Here is a 10,960-nt window from a genome sequence, read left to right on the forward strand (position 1 = left end):
CACTGGATACTGTAGCAGGCTAAGCTCCTACTTATCCAGACTAGATCATGGCATACCGTCTACATGTCCCGCGTGCAATGAGTCTCCACATGACACTAACCCCCACTTTACATGCCCAACGAACCGGACTCATCTAGCACCTATTCTCATTATGGTCCGAGCCTGTCGAAACTGCTCGCTTCCTTCGGTTTCCCCTTCCAACAGGGTATAGAGTATTGCTAAAAACAACAACAACATATCAATTATTCAATTATAAATTACCTTTATTTTATTTGCTCCGGTAATCCACTCTTGATGATCGTGTCATTGTTGTCGCAGCGAACTTGAATTAACTTATTAGTGCTGGATGGATGCTTGAAACCGTCTACAACTGCTTCAACAATTGTCGGTTGACCACATTTTAGGTTAGGTTCGCTCCAAAGTGCACAAGCCAGCGGTTAATTAAGATTTATTGGCATACCTTACTTAAATTGTCTCATATTTATCGGCACACCTTCTGTATGTTATATATCTCACATTATATAACGAATATATAATAATTAAACCACATAAAGATAATTTATTCACTGAAAAATTGCACTACGCACTTAAACTCCCGTTTCCTATTTTTACTAACGCTCTTCCGATATGAAGTAGATTTTTGTTCGCAAGACGCCGTATCAGCTTCAATACACCGGCGTTAAAATTCCTTATTCGCTAAAATAGGTTCATGACTACGCTTAGGTAGTGGATTTTCGAAATCTGTAGCTGCGAACATGGTTGTGTTCTTGACTAAATTCGAACTTAACACTGGGTGCTTTATCAAATAGATATTGCACTAGACCCAAACACAGAGTGAAACATATATTTATAATTTTTATGACTGATAAATTTAATAAAAAGTAAGGTGGTCTAAATTCGTGCGGAAACTACGTATTTAATCATGATATGTACATATATACAAAAAATAACATTTTAAAACAAGTATTTTTTAACAATCCGTTATACTATTTTAAATAACAAATAAGGAAGTGCTAAGTTCGGCTATAACCGAATATTTTATACTCACGTAATTTATTTGTTTCATGTTATTAAGATAACACACAATTTGACCCATATATTCGTCATAAAGTCCACTAGAATAACGAAAATCATTATATACAGGTTAAGGGGGTGAGGTAATTCTCGGACCGATTTTACTCATTTTCGCCACTGAGCTTAACTATATCCAAGGCTTTCCGTTTACTTAATTTATCTTAAGATATCTCAATTATTAACCGATATTTGCGGTATAAAGCCCTCTGAATGTTGGAAAATCCTCATATTAGGTATATGGGATGGAAGTAGGGACCTAATTTCACCCATATTTGGCACATATACCCATTATTAGAAGAAAACGATTTCTAATGAGTTTTTAAAAAATATCTGATAGATTTACCAATATTTCGGTAAAAAAATTATCTAAATCACTGATTCTTTATGTTCGATATCTGGTTTCTTGATTATATAATTATATAAAATTATATTATATGTGAAGTAGGCGTGGTTATGATGTCTAGATGAAAATACCACGTACCAAATTTCCTCAGATATGGTTTTGACCCAAAATCAGATGACCCTATGGCCATTTTCCATTTCTTATACCAATCTGTGTGTAGCTTCGCTGTACCATCTTCAATACTATAAAATATAGAGCTTCTAGCGTTTTTCGTTAGTGCATTTAAGTCAAGAAATACGTGTATCAAGTTTCATCAAGATCTCAACTCTCAACTCTTAACTTTTTATACCCCCTCCACTTACTTTAAATATCCAAAATTCGTTTCGCTTACTACAAACAACAACAAAATACTAAATTATGAGCACGAAGCGTCTACAACTCAACCCTTTTTACGCGTGATTGCTAACACATACAAACATACATACATATTGTATGTATAAGTACCTATTTTCACCAGTAAACGAAACAGAGCACTTCAAATTCTACGCACGTAAGCGCACCCACACCCAAAACTGCCCCACCCATCACTGCATATAGACTCGTACTTCTACAAACCAACTGCTGCATAGCTTGAAGTATCCTTTCACTAACTTTTCAATTCCTAATTATAATTAGTGAATCGGTTGTGTTCATAAATATTAAAAAGCCTCGACTGCCAGCTTGACTGTCAACACCCGCACCTCACCCCCCCCCCCCCCCCCCCCCAGCACGCATACGCAATTCATTGTCAACAACTCGCTGACTGTAGTAGTAGAAGTAGTAGTCGTTGTTGTTGTTGTGCGCGTTGTTAGCATCACAGCGACATTGCGTGAATAATTAACTGAGTTGTTGCAAACATTTCGCCACGCTGCCAGTGTCAGTGGTATCTATGCTCCTGCAGCTTTGCATGTTCGTCTATTAAGTGAAGATGCGCTAGAGTTGGCGTCCAATTTTCTCTTTTTTTGTTTTGTTATTTTCAAAAGCGAAAACTTATATTTTCGAAAAGTTTTGTGCGAAAGACTGAAATTCCACTGTCATGCATTTAAAATTGGTGTTTATATAAATATACATATATATATTTATTAAGGATGTATGTATGTATATATGTATGTATGTATTTATGTTTAGCAAACCACCCATAAATCGCTGTCTGTCAGTTCTTCCCCCGCCCCCACCTCTAGCATACAGTAAAACGCCATTTTGTTTTCTTCTTCATCCTTTTTATTGTAGAGTTAAATGTGAGTGTAAGTGGCTAAAAACAACAACAACAAAAACAAAACGTCTAAACATTGCGCCAATGAAACGTATGTTGTTTGTGTACGTAACTTATGAATTTGTGCATTTTAAATGTAATTTGTGCAAGGCATAACTAATTATGTATGAATGAGCAAACAAACCTATTAGTTGAATACACCCCGCAACATATACATACATATATACAAACAAAGACTAATATATGTGTTTGTATGTGTGCTTTATTGTATGTGAGTTATTAAAGATTTAAGCGAATATTTTAAAGATGCCGTTAGATGAATTTTTGATTTATGAATTTGATTATTTGATTATTATGTTTACTATTGGCATATTAGTTTTGTATGAAATTTAATTTATTTATACTCTCGCAATTTATTGATATATTTTTATTAAGATAACACACAATTTGACCCAATTTGAAAATCCTATAATTAGGTATATGAGAGCTAGGGGAAGTTACACTTTTAGAAAAAAAAAAAATTATTTTTAGATATATATATATTTTAGATTTACCGAAATTTTCGGTGAAAAATTACCATGGGGCACTGAATTATTCATATTCGATATTCGGGGTTTTGAAAAGTTATAGTCCGATTTCGACAATTTTTTCACAAGTGATGCCACATATCATATACAGTATTTGTATAAAGTTCTTCTTCATTGGTTCCTTATGTATATATTATAAAGTGAACGAATCAGATGGAGTTCAAAATTGAGTTACATGGGAAGTGGTCGTGGTTGTGAACCGATTTTATCCATATTCCACCAGTGTCATCAGGGTGTCAAGCAAATATTATATACCGAATTTTATTCGAATCGGTCGAGTAGTTCTTGTGATATAGTTTTTGACCCATAAGTGGGAGATGCCACGCCCATTTTCCATTTTGTTAAAAAATCTTAGTGAAGCTTCTTTCTGGTATTTATACTGTAAAATTTAGTGTTTCTGACCTTATTCGTTAGTGAGATGATCCACTTTTAGTAATTTTCAACCTAACCTTTGTTTGGGAGGTGGGCGTGGTTATTATCCGATTTTAACTATTTTCATGGTGTGTGAAGGGGTACGTAAGAGAACCGGATGCAGAAAGTTTGGCTTATATAGCTTCATTAATTTGCGAAATATATGCAAATAACCGATTCGGGGGCGGGGCCACGCTCACTTCCCCAAAAAAATTACATCCAAATATGGCCCTTACTAGGACGATCCTTTGTACCAAAATTTACTTTTATAAGTTATGACACTTTATGTGTTTTCGGTTTTCGCTACTTTGTGGGCGTGGCAGTGGTCCGATTTTGCTCGAAAGCAACCCTCTCACAGTCCCAAGGAACATGTGTTGCAAGTTTCATTAGGATATCTCAATTTTTACTCAAGTTATCCGTTGCACGGACGGACGGACAGACAGACAGACAGACATTCGGATTTTGACTCGGTTCGTCACCATGATCATTTTGATATATATAACCCTATATCTAACTCGCTTAGTTTTATGACATACAAATAAACGTTATGTAAACAAAACTATAATAATCTCTTAGCAACTTTTGTTGCGAGAGTATAAAAATTGATACAGTAAAGCTTATTTTAAGGCGAAGGCGATAGACAGGAATAGATATGAATCACTTGGTGTCAGTTATGGACTATAAGATATGTGCATAGGAACCCACGAATCAAGCTCCCGGAGCTTCAGGCGAGTCACTATCGAGGAGTGGCGTTGACCTCATGGAACACAATTTTTCTCCTAGTGAGCAACCCTAGTCGATTTTGGGCGATTGCTATCTGCAGGCGGTTCAATTATTGACAATACAGATCCGAATTTAGGGTTTGATCGTAGAGAAATAATTCATAGTAGACGATTCCCTGCCAATCCCACCAAGCACATACCAAAACCTTCCTGACCATCAAGCCTAATCTGGTGGCCACCGTTTTCGTCGACTTCCGGCGATAATTCTCGCTTGACGTTGCTGCTTTTCTCTCGGAAGCTCTCAATTAACTCAAGTTTTCGGATGCCAGACCATTGCAGCGTCCTTCAGGCAGAGGTAGCTGCCATCAAAGTAGCTGTAGATATACTGCTTCTAAGTGCAGTATCCTTCAGAGAGGTGTGTATTCACTCCGATAGCAGAGCGGCAATACTGTCCTTGGATTCGATGACAGTACACTCTAAGCTGGTAAGGGAGTGCCTAACATCGTTATCAGTAGCTTCGAACTACTTCAAAATCCGACTTGTGTGGGTACCCGGTCACCGCGGAATCGCTGGGTACTGCAAAGCGGATCAGCTTGCAAGAGAGGGTACCCTAGCAATATTGACGCCGGAGCGGATACGAGTGGGCAGTCCGTGGTCCACTTGCTTCAGAGCGCTGGACACACTGTCTTGGAGTGAGCTCGCCAAGCGCTGGAGAGCAACCAGCAACTGCGCAGTTGGTCCTTTTGGCCCACTGTGGATCGATCATTGCCCAATAGGCACACACGCGGTGAGGCTAGGGATCGTGCCAGACGCTAGTTGCCAAAGCTGTTTGGAGGAAGGTGAAGAGGAATCGTCCAAGCACTTTCTCCTTCAATGTGCAGCATTCGCGAGACTTAGGTTAAAGCACCTCGGTAGGCATATTTCCCATAGATCTACTCCTTACTTAACCGCTCGCTGGTATAAGCAGTTATAGTCGAAACTTAAAACTCGTTTTTCTCCAAATTGCTGACATCATAACTCAACGATACATTGACCGATCGATTTCAAATTTAAACTGACCAACGATCTTTTTGATTGGTTGAAAATTAACAATTTGGCATTAAAAGAAAGACCGTTTTTTGCCTAAAAAAAGGAAATTTTTTCAGGACTACGCCGTTTTGTCAATTTTATGAAATTTTTCAAAAATCGTAGGTGATTGTATAGGATATATATTTAATTTTAATATCCTTTTCGATTTTTTTAGTTTCAGCAACTCATTCGGCCGGAATCATGTCAGCACCTCCGAAGATGGCATATGGCCGTTATGTTTCAAAATTTTTGTAACAAAAAATTGAAATGTAGCTTAGAATATACTTTATTATATGCAAAAAACTTCGAAACAATCGATCGAGTACTTCTTTTAAAAAAATTCACGAAAACGCCTTATTTTTCATAGGTTACACTGGTATAGCCCCTTAACGGATCGGGCTTTTTGCTTGAATTTGGTTTTAAGTTCGATTACAATCGCTATTTGGATAATGTTAAGGTAAACTCATGCTTGAATGGCCGGCCCTCTTTCTTCAGAATTCAACTAAATTGCATGGTAAATTATTTCTGATTTGTTTTTCAACAAGTCAGAACTTTTATAATTTGATGTTTATTGAGAATCGTCAACGTTTTTAGTCTCCAAAACTATCTCGTCTTTCTTCCTGTTAGTCAATAAGGACTTTATGTAATATATTGATACACTGCATCAACCCATCTGCACTTAATTTTACTTTAAGCTTATGGCCTAATCCTAGCTTTCCTTGCGTCAGTGTTAAGTAAACTAGGGATTTTGAAAGCATATCGATATTCAAATTCAAAAAAGTGGGATAGAAAATACCTGATGATGCTTTAAAAGTATTTGTATTGACATAATTATGAACTGACAACTGCTAAGTACACCCTTACTTGGCTTAGGTACCCGATTGGGTTCTAATACTGTTATAAGCTAGGTTCAATGCAATACCAACAAATACGAAAAAGTGCATATACCGTTTGTATTTAGTAACTACACGAAAGCAGTTGTTGAAACTAAAGCGTCACTCTAATTTCACGCCACACGCGTACCGTTCGGGCACTTGGTCTTAAGCCTAGTAACAACAAAATTGACACGCTCAATTGTGTCGTATAAAATATGATGATGGCCATGCGGCCAACGTTGCTGTCTAAATTTGTTTTCGTTTTCATTATTTTCGCTTTTTTTGTGCGTGTACTTACTTTTCATATTTAAATTTCAATTCGAACTAAAATGAAGCGTGAAAGAAAGCAAATAGACACAGAGTTGCATCATTACATTACTGATTTGTTTACATATTAATGCGACAAACGAAGCGAGACGACGGCGGAACAGGAAGAGGAAGAAAAATGCTATTGTAGAGGAAGTATGTATGTATGTGTGCGATGGGTACGTGCCATTTTGCTAGTGCTTGTAGAAATATGGGTCACTTTCAGAAATATATTTTCAAAAATGAAGATTTAGAAATTATTAAAAAATTTGAAATCTTTTTTTCTAAAACAACAAATAAATGAAGCTTTCAGTCTGATTGGTGCAGAGTTCAGATTCAAGTTCCGTTAAAGACATATATACACTTGAAGCTTGCTCCTTTGGTTCCCCTGCTTGCAAGTTGGTTGGTTGGCAAACAAATTAAAACGAAGGATTCAGATTTCTATTTCATTTCGTAATGGAATTGCGTGCGCATCAGAAAAAAAAGCAACAAAAAAAACACCCCTCAACGTCGCTCGCCATATTGCGCTTGAGTGGAAATTTTCATAAACTACCCACTCCACAACTTGCCACACTCTTTCAAGTAATTTCATTTCTTTGCCACCGTTATTTCATTTCAATTTTGTTTTTGTTGTTGTTGTTTTTTTTGGTCCACAATAACTTGTCATGGCAAACTGAATTAAATTAGGTACAACGTTGACTTTCCTGACACCTACAAATTCACATATACACACATACAAACATACACACATACATCCATACATACACACACATATATACATATGTATGTATCAATTCTAAAGTGTAGCGCTTCATTTGCGCTTCCTCTGTATCAAAACGCGCTGATTGTCTTTGGAAAGAAAAAAAATAACAAAAACAACACGCGCTCACAACCAATGCGCACAGTTTTTGTTTTATAGAGAAAGTAGACAAGTAGAGACGAAAAAAAACTGGCAACGCACAAAAGTCACGAACTGTAAAGTCAAAACGGAAATGCCTGCATGGTCCGTCTGTTGCACGACAGGATGATGGAGGAATGGTTGGGTGCAAGCAACTAAGTCACCGGGATTATAGTAAAAAGTCCAATCAAGGGCAAATGTTTTGAATATAATCGAAATTGAAAATATGTGTATAAACTACTGCCAACACTACAACTACACACACAAGCAGGCATGCTTACATAAACATATTTCATATTAATAAGAATGCTATTTTGTGTGATTTTCGAAGCAGAGTTGTCATCATTGAATTTGTTGCTTGTTTTCATTTGTGTGATCGGTTTATTTAGTAAGAAATTTTATTTTTATTGTCTTCTAAATTTGTATGTGATATAAAAATATGTGCTTCTGGATTTTAAAGTTGCATTTGTTTATTTTTAATTATCAAAAATATTTGAAGAAAATTCTATTTTTGGTGTTTTTAGAGTAATTTATAACTATTTTTGTCTAAAATTTATTTCTTGCGGTGAGTTTGAGACCTTTTCAGAGTCAGGAAATCTAAACCGGAAAGATTCACTGGCTCTAGATTTGTCTCGTCCCGGTTCCCGATTATGCATACCACTTCGATTCTGTGCTTTTTGTTTCAGGAAGAACGCTATAATCGCCTCTTATGGAAATTTTTTCAGTATAAGACTAACTTAACTTCTTGCCCTGTGCACCTTAGTAGCTGTGTCTCCCATAAGCTCAGTGAGCTTTTGGTAACACCTAGTACATGCGTGATTGCAAGGGTTTATCGTGTTAAAGAGGTCTAAGCAGCTTCTTAAGCTCAGTAATCTACGTCTACCTCTAGAAGTAACAGTCTTAATTGGTCATTGTTCAATTGCTGTTAGATTAAAAATTTTACCTAATTCCAGGTGTCGAAGTTGTCTTGTAGATAGTATCATCTTAGTACTTTATTTTTGACTGTTCCACATTTGCACGACTGCGGTTGGAGAAACTTTCTTAATCCTTTAGTCATGTAGGGGAAATATCTGGTATCGCAATTAGTCGCCTTAGTAGATTTTAGTTGTGCTCAAGACATTTTTTTTCGATTTTTTCTTCCCAAACACTAGACCCAATATGATCTATTAATAAATTAATTTTTTTTAATGTTTCAAAATTTTTTGGAAAGTATACGATATTTTATCTTAACAGAAATTAGTTCATAGCAAACTAGCCTAATTTGAGTAGTTTGAAACATAATAAAAGAAAGACTTGGGACGTATTACATTGCCTCGTAGTTTACTCACTCGGACTCAGCGCCCTATTTTTTTTTTAAAGAAAAAAATAATTAAAAGGCAAAAATCAACCTTTGGTCCTTCGGGGGAATGGTTTCGACGATTCAGAGCGGGTGAAAACGATACCATGGATAAGACAGCCGGCAGAAGGCCTGCGACGACGAATACCGATCAAATCATGGAAAATATCGAGTTAGATCGGCATAAGGCATCTCGTGACATCGCCCAAGAGATGGGAGTTAGTCACCAAAACATTTTAAACCATCTGCAGAAGGCTGGATACACAAAAAAGCTTGAAGTTTGGATGCCGCATGATTTGAGGCAAAAAAACCTTCTTAACCGAATCAACGCCTGCGATATGCTGCTGAAACGGAACGAAGTCGAACCATTTTTGAAGCGGTTGGTGACTGGCGACGAAAAATGGATCACATACGACAATATCCAGCGAAAGCGGTCGTAGTCGAAGGCCGGTGAATCGTCCCAAACAGTGGCCAAACCGGGATTGACGGCCAGGAAGGGTTTGCTGTGTGTTTGGTGGAATTGGAAGGGAATCATCCACATCTACTGCAAACAACTGGACCGCTTGAAGCAGGCAATCGACCAGAAACGTCCAAAGACAACGCCATACCATCGTTGATGACTCGTCAGAAGCTACGAGAGCTCGGATGAGAGGTTTTATTGCATCCACCATATAGCCCGGGCATAGCGCCAAGTGATTACCACCTGTTCCTGTTCATGGCGAACGCCCTTGGTGGTGTAAAGTTGAACTCCAAAGAGGCTTGTGAAAAGTGGCTGTCCGAGTTCTTCGCAAATAAAGAGGGGGTTTCTACGAGGGGGTATTATGAAGTTGCCGTCTAGATGGAAACAGATTATCTGAACAAAATCCACTGTAACACTTTTTATAAAGCATTGAATAAAGAGCAAAATAAGTGAAAGGCAGATATTTGCCAACCTAATATAATTTGGGTTTGACTACTAAAAATTTTCATGAAAGGTAATAGTTATGGGGATAAAGTCTGAAGAATCTTCACATCGTGATGCATATTACAAAGGCATTTCACGAAGGTGTTTTCTTTTAGTTAGCATGATGCGGGTAGATGCGGTAATAATAGATTTTTGACTTCATAAATATATTATCTAAGACTAGTTAGGATTCCTCGCTTGGATTTGAAAAGAGACTCAACAGAATTAAATGGAAATTTAAAATCAAATATACATACATATATAAATTAGAGGCGCGAGGACAAATTATTACGAATCTCTATAGAACATAGATCAGTAATTACTATTTAACAATAAAGTTTTATGATCAATAAGCAATAAAATCGGTACTTTCTAATTTCTATAATTACTGCGCTAAATACCGTTAATTTACTTCTGCATATTATATGAATATTTGCTGCCGTAATAAACAAAAAACAAAATAAATAATTCATCAATTAGTGCGTCTCGCCACTATGCTCAGCCACTTTAAGCAATTTAAGTAGAGGGGATATTTTTAGAGCCCTCAAACAGTCCGTCCCAGCTAGCAAATCCCACTCACTCACATGTTGGTGCCCGCGGAATATTAACAAAAGTACACAATCACACACAAACACACATACAAATTTAGTTTCACTCGCCATGAGTGACGGCTGCTCGTCGTAAAGGCGTTGGCGTATTGTTGCTGTTGCTTGGCCGACCAACCGACCGCCTGCCTGCCTGCCTGCCTGACTGGCTGGCTGCTTTGTGTGATGACGGTGACGGATGCAGCCAGCGACAGCAATGAACCCATAAGTCAAACTAACAAACGCGCAACGCAACGAGCTATCATTTCTCCCACTTTGCCGCAACTAAAAAGGCACTTTCAGTTTTTAGGTGGATTAACTGCTTTTATCCCTCAAAGCAAAAAAAAACAGAAAAAACACACAAAAGCACCAACAACAACAACAACATGAAATAATAAAACTTAAAAAATATATAGGAAAACTGTGGCAAACTCATAGTGGCAACAACAACAAAGAACTAATGCGTGCATGCAACAAACAACAACAACAAATAGAGCATGTTTGGCCTCCAGTTCTTCTGTGTTATTTGATGTGTTGTTGCCTTATTACACGAATCCCTCG

The sequence above is a fragment of the Zeugodacus cucurbitae genome, chromosome 2 (genome assembly GCF_028554725.1).
Source record: "Zeugodacus cucurbitae isolate PBARC_wt_2022May chromosome 2, idZeuCucr1.2, whole genome shotgun sequence".
Classification (NCBI taxonomy): Eukaryota; Metazoa; Arthropoda; class Insecta; order Diptera; family Tephritidae; genus Zeugodacus; species Zeugodacus cucurbitae.